This window comes from Ascaphus truei, chromosome 2, assembly GCF_040206685.1.
Source record: "Ascaphus truei isolate aAscTru1 chromosome 2, aAscTru1.hap1, whole genome shotgun sequence".
Classification (NCBI taxonomy): Eukaryota; Metazoa; Chordata; class Amphibia; order Anura; family Ascaphidae; genus Ascaphus; species Ascaphus truei.
Genome location: NC_134484.1, coordinates 15,494,484 through 15,505,136, shown reverse-complemented (window position 1 = coordinate 15,505,136; position 10,653 = coordinate 15,494,484).

Sequence of the window (10,653 nt, the reverse complement as noted above, 5' to 3'; positions counted from 1 at the left end):
TGAAGGGACGATGTCATCCAAATCAAAAAGGAAGAAAAAGAAAAGCGGTTATTCACTTACCGTGGAAGTAACCGACACGTCCGCAGATACTGTGGAGGAAAAGGGGGACCAAGTTGCCCTGCAGCCTAGAAAAAATGGAGAATTTGTCCCACGGTTAACCGAATATCCAGAGGGCCCAAGGCAGAAGTCGTGTACCCCAAAGAAGTGTCTGTCCGGTGCCAACAGTGAGGAACACTCAACCAACCATCCCAGGGAAGAGGAGCCGGAACCAGTGAGTGACGATCCCTTGACCAGCCCTGAAGACGCTCTGAAAATTGCCAGGCATGACTGTGATCAACTCTGTGAAGAATTGGAAAGGGAAAAAAATAATAATGCTGAGCTACAGAAGACTGTGCTCGCAATTTACTCTGCGGCCAAGACCGAATTGGAGGATCTCAAGACTGAGCTAGATACTGCAAAGGCTACTATTTCCGCCATGAATGTAAAGCAGAGCCAATCTGACAAAATGGTGGCTACACTAAAGCGGAAGTATGAGGAGGCACTGAAGCAGATGACAGTCTTCCAGCATAGAGTTGAATGCCTCACAACAGGAGGTCAACAGTGTCCGGATAGAAGTGGACGTATCTCAGAAAGAGGTTCAGACACTCCGCAGAGCACTGGATGCCTCACATCATGAGACCAACAGCTGCCGCAGAGACTTGGAAGTTTCCAGAAAGGTACTACACAGGCTCACTGAGGAGCTGGACATTGCTAAAGAAACTATTGGTAATCTTGAAATAGATCTCAAAGTCGCTCAGAAGGAGCTTCAGACCCTCAACCTAGAGAAGGAAGTCTCACGCCAGGAGATTGTCATTCTCAAAGCAGATGTGCATAAATGGAAGGAGGACTGCAAAGAAGCCCTGAAGAATACAGAGACTGAAAAAAGAGAAAATTCAAGATTAAAAACAGAAAACTTAAAACTGAAAGAAGAAAATTTTCAGTTGACAGAAGAAGTCAAGGAAAAGTTTGAAGCAGAGCACCGACTGCAGAACTAACTGCAAGGTCTGCGTACATACATCCAGTATGCTGAGTAGAAGCAGCAAACGCTGCAGGAAGAAAAGCTGCAGGCTGCTAAAGAAATTCAAGTGCTGCAGGAACGTCTGATGACCCAGTATGTCCCCGCAAAGCAGCATGAGAAACTGAAGGCTACCCTGAGCATCACCAAAGCAACGCTAAAAGCCAAGCTTAGAACCCAGGTGACGAGGCACAAAAGGGAGCACAAGAAGGTCCAGAAACTGAAACAAGTAACTGTGGCCCAAGCAAAGAAGTTCATAGTGCTTCACAATGCAATAAAAATGTGGAGGCGAGCTCAGAGAAAGCAAAGCATGCAGATAAATTTCCTGAGAAGAGACTTGCAAGACGCACTCAAAAAACAGGGATCTCTCGCGGATGAGATTACAGTCCTTCCAGGACAAGTATTGACCCTGACTAAGCGTCAGTTTCCCACAGCCTCAAAAACCCATGAAGACAAGGGTACAGTGAGAGCTGGCAATACCGCTCATCTAAAAGACAAGGTTTCAAAATTTGAACCACCTAAACAAGCACTAGCAAAACCTTCAGCCACCCAGCAGGCAACAAAAGAAGGTACACGTGCTGAATTAAAACCAGATGAGTCCTTAGCTGATGAAGCTGAAAAGATGGGACATTCTCTGGAAGTGGGTGTGGAATTGCAACTTAATCTAAAAGGGGCTGTTTTTAAACGCTCTACAACTGCTGCCATGCAGTATGCCTACAATGGGAGGAGCACCCGAAGCAAGGGAAATCTCATGACCGCGCACGCAGAAAAGAGACTATACTTGGAGAAAGTCCTCCTCGAGCGACTGAGGGGTGCTGATCTCAAACACCTTCAGGAGGAGACACGAATAAACTGGAGAAAGGGTTCCAATCCCAACGGGACTGAGGGTTCTTTTCCTCCATCCACTCTCATTCAAGTCACAGAGATATCTAGAATGAGAGTGGAAGGATGGGCTTTGGCCGTGGTAAGCCCAAGCTTCCCACAAACAGGGGTGGTATGTAACAGGGGACTTATCCCTGTTCAATAATGTGCCTTTAATCCAGCAGTGTGGTGGTAAACCTCTGGTAGTTAATTACTAAACACCACCTGCCTGATTTAGATTGTTTACAAAAACCTGTTGTTCAGACAGGAAGTGACTCCCTAGCTCTGACTGAGAGCTGACCCTTGGAGCTGACCAGTCTTGAGCTCTGCACAGCAGAGCTGATTTCAAGACACAGGGAAAACTACTGCACCTGAAGCTGAACCAGGAAGTGAGATTTTCCCTCCAAGAAACAGATAAGACTTTTATTCTTAAGAGACTGCTTATATCTGCTTATTTCATGTTATATGTTTTGGGGCTGCAAGAACTGCTTGACTAAGGGAGATGTGAATTATTGCATAGTGTTTCACTAGAAATACTCCCAAGTGAATAGAAGCTTTGTTCCCCCCCCCCCCCTGTGTTTGGATGAATTTCCTGATGAAAAGGAAAAGGCACAATAAAGCCTTATTATAATTTCACATTATAAACGACTCCAAGTGTGTACCTCTGTGAACGTCCGTCTACAATGACCCTGTGTCATTTATACTGCTCTTGTGTTGAATAGTTCTTTTGAAAGCTCCTTGTATTATCCCTGAATATATTTATATATAGTTATCATGTCACCACTTTGACGCCTCTTTTCTAAAATAAACAATTCTTAATTAGTTAGCCTCTATTCATATGTCCTATTTTCCATTCACTTTAATAATGTTGTGACTCTTCTCTCCACTTTCTCCAGTTCCATATTGTCTTTTTTTATGTAGTTTTGTCCAAAACTAAAGCTGGGCAAACATTTTTTTTGGCAGATTTGGATCTGCAGCAGATCGGCCGGTTCCTTTGGTCTGCCAATTTCAGCAGATCAATCTCAAAAAGAGGCGATCCGAGTATTGCGGATTTTTTATTATTTTTACCAATGCACTCCGCGAATTCCGCACCCTCTCGACGGATTTGTAGAATCCAATCTGTGGATTCAGCAATCTTAAGAATCTGCCAATGGATCACTGAATCCGAGGATTAGATTCTACAATTCCTTGCACGAGTTGTATCCAATAGCGGGGTTTTGATGAATCCACGCAGATTAAAACCGACCAAATCTGATTGCCGATTTCACATCGTAAAAAATGGCTTTTGGGTTAAAAATGCAAGCAAATCCAGGAAAAGGATTTGGGTGGATTGCTCATCTCTATCCAAAACTGTACACATAGTTACATAGTAGATGAGGTTAAAAAAAGACATACGTCCATCAAGTTCAACCTATGCTAAATTTAGACTCCATTTTCAAGGTGTGGTCTTACTAATGCTTTATAGAGGTACATAAATATGCTTACTTCCCTTCCATCCATTCTCCGTTTAATGCAAGATAAGATCTTATTTGCCTTTGCAACTGCTGTATGGCTTGGGGCACTATTGCTAAGCCTGCTGTTTCAATCCTGTGCAATTGCTTTATGCCAGACACTTGACTTTATGGACTCCACTATCACTGCCAACGTTACCTGTGTTTGCGGTTATCTGAGACTTTGACTTACACTGGGTGGTTGCTTACTAGTGACATAGACCAGTGACATCAGTGGCTGCCACTTTGAGACACAGGCAGTGTCAGTGTGGGAGCCTCACTACCGGTACATGAGCCACGTTAAGCTTCAATTGTGGCCGTCTGACGAGGAGACCAGCGCCTTTGTCTTAACATGTGCCTAACATGTAATGCTTGAGTAACTTTACTTGATGTACGTGCAACACTTACCTGCTTCACTAGCAGCAGACCCTCTGGTTGTGTATTGAAGGTCACAAATTGTATCAGAAATGTATTAAGTTTCACTCCACATGTGTGTATTGGACACCTTATATAACATTGTAGATACACTGTACCACTCACTGTTTAAGATATAATCACTTCTTTATTGATATTTCACCATAAGGTACACATATCACGATATATTAATTTTATAAATGATTTCTTTACAATCTGGAACGCTGAACTTTGCACCTTTTTTTTTGTTTCCTATAATATATATAGAGAACGGACGGCTCAGTGAGTAAAGACACTGACTGGTTCAATTCCTGGTGCTGGCTCCTTGTGACCTTGGGCAAGTCACTTTATCTCCCTGTGCCCTACACACCAAACACATAAATTGTAAGCTTCACTGTGCAGGGACCTGTGCCTGCAAAATGCCTCTGTAAAGCGCTACGTACACTGGCGACACACTTTATTCGAGCTCGGCTAGTCCCACGAATTCAGGTATACCCGGGTGTATTGAGGTTTGTGACTGTTTTCTGCCCGAGTGCATTGAGTTATTTTCCGGCAGGGATTGAAGCATTTTATTCCCGCTGGCTGCAATACTGCACAGTACATATATATATATACTGCATTACAATTCATGAATGTATGCCATCTGGTAGACACACGAAGCATTGCAGCCTATTAAATCCTAATCATTATCATTTAACAGATCAGCCGCCCATCAGCCAGGCATGAACCCAGGCTGGGAAGGCAAATGCAACGGGGCTTGTCAGAGGTGAGGAGCGGCGCATTCCAGGTATCTGCCAGGTACATACCGGGTATTTGCTCGAATAAAGTGTGTCGGTGCAGTAAAACTAGCAGCGCTATACATGAACACGCTATTATTATATATATATATAAAACAAAGGGTATTTATCTAAAGTGTCTACAAGAGTTAATTTTGGAGTGAATCATCTCTGGATGTTTTCTTTCTTTATCTTTAATCATGGATGCATTCTGAATATCTGGACTAATATTCTGATTAATTTCTTCAAACAGGTATGTGTATGTATGCTGTATGCTTGCTTCAATCAATTGAAAGAGAATTGATAATCTTATTAACTATTTGGTGTGTTTGAGTTGATTAGGCAAACTCGTCCCTTAAGTGTTAGTCAAATGCATGTGATTAGGGTACTTAAGTCAGTGTAACTTAGCTGTGAGCCATATGTCTGTGTACCATCAAAAAAGTCGCATCTTAAATGTCATATCTAAAGTGTCCACAAGAGTTAATTTTGGAGTGTCATATCTAAAGTGTCCACAAGAGTTAATTTTGGAGTTGAAATTGGAGTTGAAATTGGAGGTGAAGATTGGCGGAAGATCTGGACTCTGCATTACTACTTTGCCACTGTGAGACATTCTCTTTTAATATCTGTGATTATTTGTTCATTTTTATCCTCCATTACCTGTGAAGTCTCTGCTCCTGCATCTTACTGTGCCATCCCTACTGCTTGTCCTGTTTACTGTTTCCTCACTCCTTTGTGAATGTCTCTGTTTTCTCAAACTTCCCTACTCCCCACTGCACCATTATTTATACATCCCTCTCCCAACAACTTCTATATCCCTCAATAAAAACACCCACACAAATCCTCTATTCACACCCTCTATCTACTCCTTCCCACGGCTGGGGATCTCCCCATAGCCTGAAGCCAGACATACACACCTTATCTCACTCATGCGTCCCTGCCATCTCTTCCTCTGTAAATGGTGTTAACCTTTTCATTTAATACTGACCAGCCTTAAATCTCACCCCACAAATCAAGTATCTCAATAGCCTGCACTCGTGGCTATTATCCCACACTCAGTCACTCCTACCACACAATGTGACCAAGCACTGCCATCTACAGCACTTACTCCCTCACCTACTGTCTCTGTAAGTTTCCCAGTAAACCTCTTAGATTGTAAGCTCTTCGGGGCAGGGATTTCCTTTCCTATTGTCTGATTTTGCTGCACTTATTGTGTAATTTTAATTCCCTGTACTGTATTTTTTGTGAAGTGCTGAGTACACTTTTGGCACTATATAAATAAAGACATACAATACAATACAATTTATCAAGCAGGCTGTATTAATATAATGTACATGGCTGTGGTTGCTTGGTAAATAAATCCCTTATAGTGTCAGGGGCTTTCAGCGAATTGCAGGTTCAACTTACAGTTATTGGGTTAATACTACAAGCTTTTGTTTCAAGTTTCATGCATCTTTTTTAGGCTGGTGAAAGCTGGCTTCACCATGTAGATTAATTTCCAGTAAAACAAACTAAGATTGATATATATCATTAGAATTTGTGGATAACGTGGGAATCTGATGATAAGAACTATGATAAACTATCTCTTAAAAAGGCAAATGAAAAATGACCTACAGTATAGTCAATGGATCAACATTCATTTAGGGCCAGTACAGTATTTATGGCAGCTTAATACCTTGCATAGCGCTATAGTTAAAGTAATATATGCACTATTGCAAATGACATGTTGGCATCGAGAAAGTTTGTGGAAGCAATAAACGATATACTGTACTATAGTTACACGGGCAATTTGATTATAATATGTAAGCTCTGCAAATATGTTACTTTCTAACAAGATAATATTATCTGCAGAGTGGTAATGGTACCGCAGTGAGGAATAAGCATTGCCTTTCTGGTTTTAATGAAAGCAGCATCATTACATAACTTATTTTTTCTGGAAAATTGAGAGGGTAATTAGTACAAATAGAAACATTCAGATAGCGCTTGTTATGTTTTGTCTTGATTACATTCCCAAGGTGAAAACAGCATATTGTAAATCCAATTTCCATATTCTGCTTCAAACAAATAAAGTTAGAGGACTATGTGCTATTCATTAGACATTTATATAAAAAATACAGCATTTTACATTATTTGATATAATTGTTTGTAACTTGTATATGATGTAGTGCCTGCTAAAGACAGAATAAAGAATAGTGTAATAATACTACAATAATGATATTATGTTAGTTACCAGAATAAGGCGGTATCAAATTCCCCAAAGTTGGAGAAACCAGTTTAAAACAGGTCTGGGGCAAAACGAAATGACCCTTACTCATGAGAATACACACATTGAAGTATTGTACTATGTATTTTGTCACATTGGATCTAGTATTGGGTATTGTTGTCGTTTCAAGCTAAAATTAAACTCCTGAATCCACAAAGTGAAAGTTCCCATCGTATTAGAATATAGTACTAAAAGGTAAGGCAGGAGAGTAATAAAAATAGGCAGAGGGCAGGGCAGGCTGCTAACTGGACTGATCAATAACAAGTTGTATTGTATGACTTTATGTATATAGCGCCATTAATGTACATAGCGCTTCGCAGCAGTTATACACGTGACAATCATATAAATAACAAATACAAATAATGGGTCATGGGAATAAGTGCTTCAGACATAAACGTAACATTTAGGAAGAGGAGTCCCTGCTCCAAGGAGCTTACAATCTAATTGGTGTGTCAGAGGCACTTACAGAGACAGTAGGAGGGCATTTTGGTAAGTGTTTCTGCAGGGGGGCAAGCTTTATGTATCATGTGTCTAGTAATATCTTCGGTGCTACACATATGCTTCTTTTAGTGTGTTTTGAGTTGGGTCTTAAAGGTGGATAGAGAAGGTGCTAGTCGGGTATTGAGCGGAAGGGCATTCGGTGTTGGGCAGTCAGTGAGAAAGGTTTAAGGCGGGAGAGGGCTTTAGATACAAAGGGAGTAGATAGAAGACATTCTTGAGCAGAACGCAAGAGTCGGGATGGTTCATAGCGAGAAATTAGGGCTGAGATGTAAAGAGGGGCAGAAGAGTGTAAAGCTTTAATAGTGAGGAGGAGAATTGAGTGTAAGATACATAGGGTGACCAGATTTTCAAAATGAAAAACCGGGACACATAAAAAAATTATTTATAAAACAAATTACATCATGTGATGCCCCCCCGTTGCCATGACAACAAGACACTGACGTCAGGTGGTGACATGTTGCCATGACAATGTGGAATCACGTGATGCCTCTGCGCCATAATGCGTCCCGTTGTCATGTCAACTTGATGCCGCGTGACGTCACGGAGCGGCTCGTTGTTATGGCAATGAGCATTACGTGACGTCACGCAGCCATGTTGACAGAATTTGGAGGGGAGGATACAGCCAAAGGCAAGATAAATAAATATATAATAGATCTAAAAAAATGTTATCTCCACACAGAGCCACTGACCCACACACACACACACACACACACAGTCACTGACCCAAAGAGCCACTGACCCACACACAGAACCACTGATCCACCCACACACACACACAGCCACTGACACCCACGCACACACACACACACACACAGAGCCACTGACCAACAAACAGAGCCACTGACACACCACACCCACACAGAGCCACTAACCCACACCCACACAGAGCCACTAACCCACACACACAGAGCCACTGACCCACACACCCACACACACAGAGCCACTGACCAACACACACATATACACAGCCACTGACACACACACACACACACACACACACACACACACACACACACACACACACACACACACACACACACACACACACACACACACACACACACACACACACACACACAGCTACTGACCCACACAGCCACTGACACACACACCGCCACTAACCCACACACAGAGCCACTGACCCACACACAGAGCCACTGACACCCACAGAGCCACTGACCCACACACCCACAGAGCCACTGACACCCACAGAGCCACTGACCCATACACACACAGAGCCACTAACCCACACACACACAGAGCCACTGACACCCACCGAGCCACTGACCCATACACACACAGAGCCACTGACTCACACACCCACCCACACACCCACACCCACAGGGCCACTGACACACACAGAGCCACTGACCCATGCACACACACACACAGAGCCATCGACCCACACATCCACAGACCCAGAGCCACTAACCCACACACCAACACAGAGAGCCACTGAACCACACACCCACACACAGAGCCACTGACCCACACACCCACAGCCACTGACCCACACACCCACAGCCACTGACACACACACACACACACACACACACACACACACACACACACACACACACACACACACACACACACACACACACACACACACACACACACACACACACACAGCCACTTACCAACACACACAGAGCCACTGACACACAAACATACAGCCACAGAGCCACTGACACACACACACACACACACACACACACACACACACAGAGCCACTGACTCACACACACACAGAACCACTGACTCACACAAAGCCACACACACACAGAGCCACACACACAGAGGCACTGCCCCCCCTGCCCCCACACACAGGCACCCACAGTGTCAGTGACACACACACACACACACACACATCCACACACACACACACACACACACACACACACACACACACACACACACACACACACACACACACACACACACACACACACACACACACACACACACACACACACACACACACACAGAGCCAGTGACACAGACACACAGAGCCAGTGACACACACACACACAAACACACAGAGCCAGTGACATACACACACACACACACAGAACCAGTGACACACATACACACACACACACACACACACACACACACACACACACAGACACACACACAGAACCAGTGACACACACACACACACAGAGCCACACACTCAGAGTCACACACACAGAGCCACACACACACACACAGAGCCACACAGACACAGAGCCACACAGACATAGAGCTACACACAGAGCTACACAGAGCCACACACACACACTGACCCACACACACACATAGCCACAGCCACACACACAAACACACACACACACACACACAGACACACACACACACACACACACACACACACACACACACACACACACACACACACACACACAGCTACTGACCGACACAGCCACTGACACACACACCGCCACTAACCAACACACAGAGCCACTGACCCACACAGCCACAGACCCACACACTGCCACTAACCCACACACAGAGTCACTGACACACACAGCAACTGACCCACACACCCACACCCACAGAGCCACTGACACCCACAGAGCCACTGACCCATACACACACAGAGCCACTAACCCACACACACAGAGAGCCACTGAACCACATACCCACACACAGAGCCACTGACCCACACACCCACAGCCACTGACCCACACACCCACAGCCACTGACCCCACACACACACAGCAACTGACACACACACACACACACACACACACACACACACACACACACACACACACACACACACACACACACACACACACTGACCCACACAGCCACTGACACACACACCGCCACTAACCCACACACAGAGCCACTGACCCACACAGCCACAGACCCACACACCGCCACTAACCCACACACAGAGTCACTGACACACACAGCAACTGACCCACACACCCACACCCACAGAGCCACTGACACCCACAGAGCCACTGACCCATACACACACAGAGCCACTAACCCACACACACACAGAGCCACTGACACCCACCGAGCCACTGACCCACACACCCACACACCCACACCCACAGAGCCACTGACACCCACAGAGCCACTGACCCATACACACACAGAGCCACTAACCCACACACACACAGAGCCACTGACACCCACCGAGTACTGACCCATACACAAACACAGCCACTGACACACACACCGCCACTAACCCACACACAGAGCCACTGACCCACACAGCCACAGACCCACACACCGCCACTAACCCACACACAGAGTCACTGACACACACAGCAACTGACC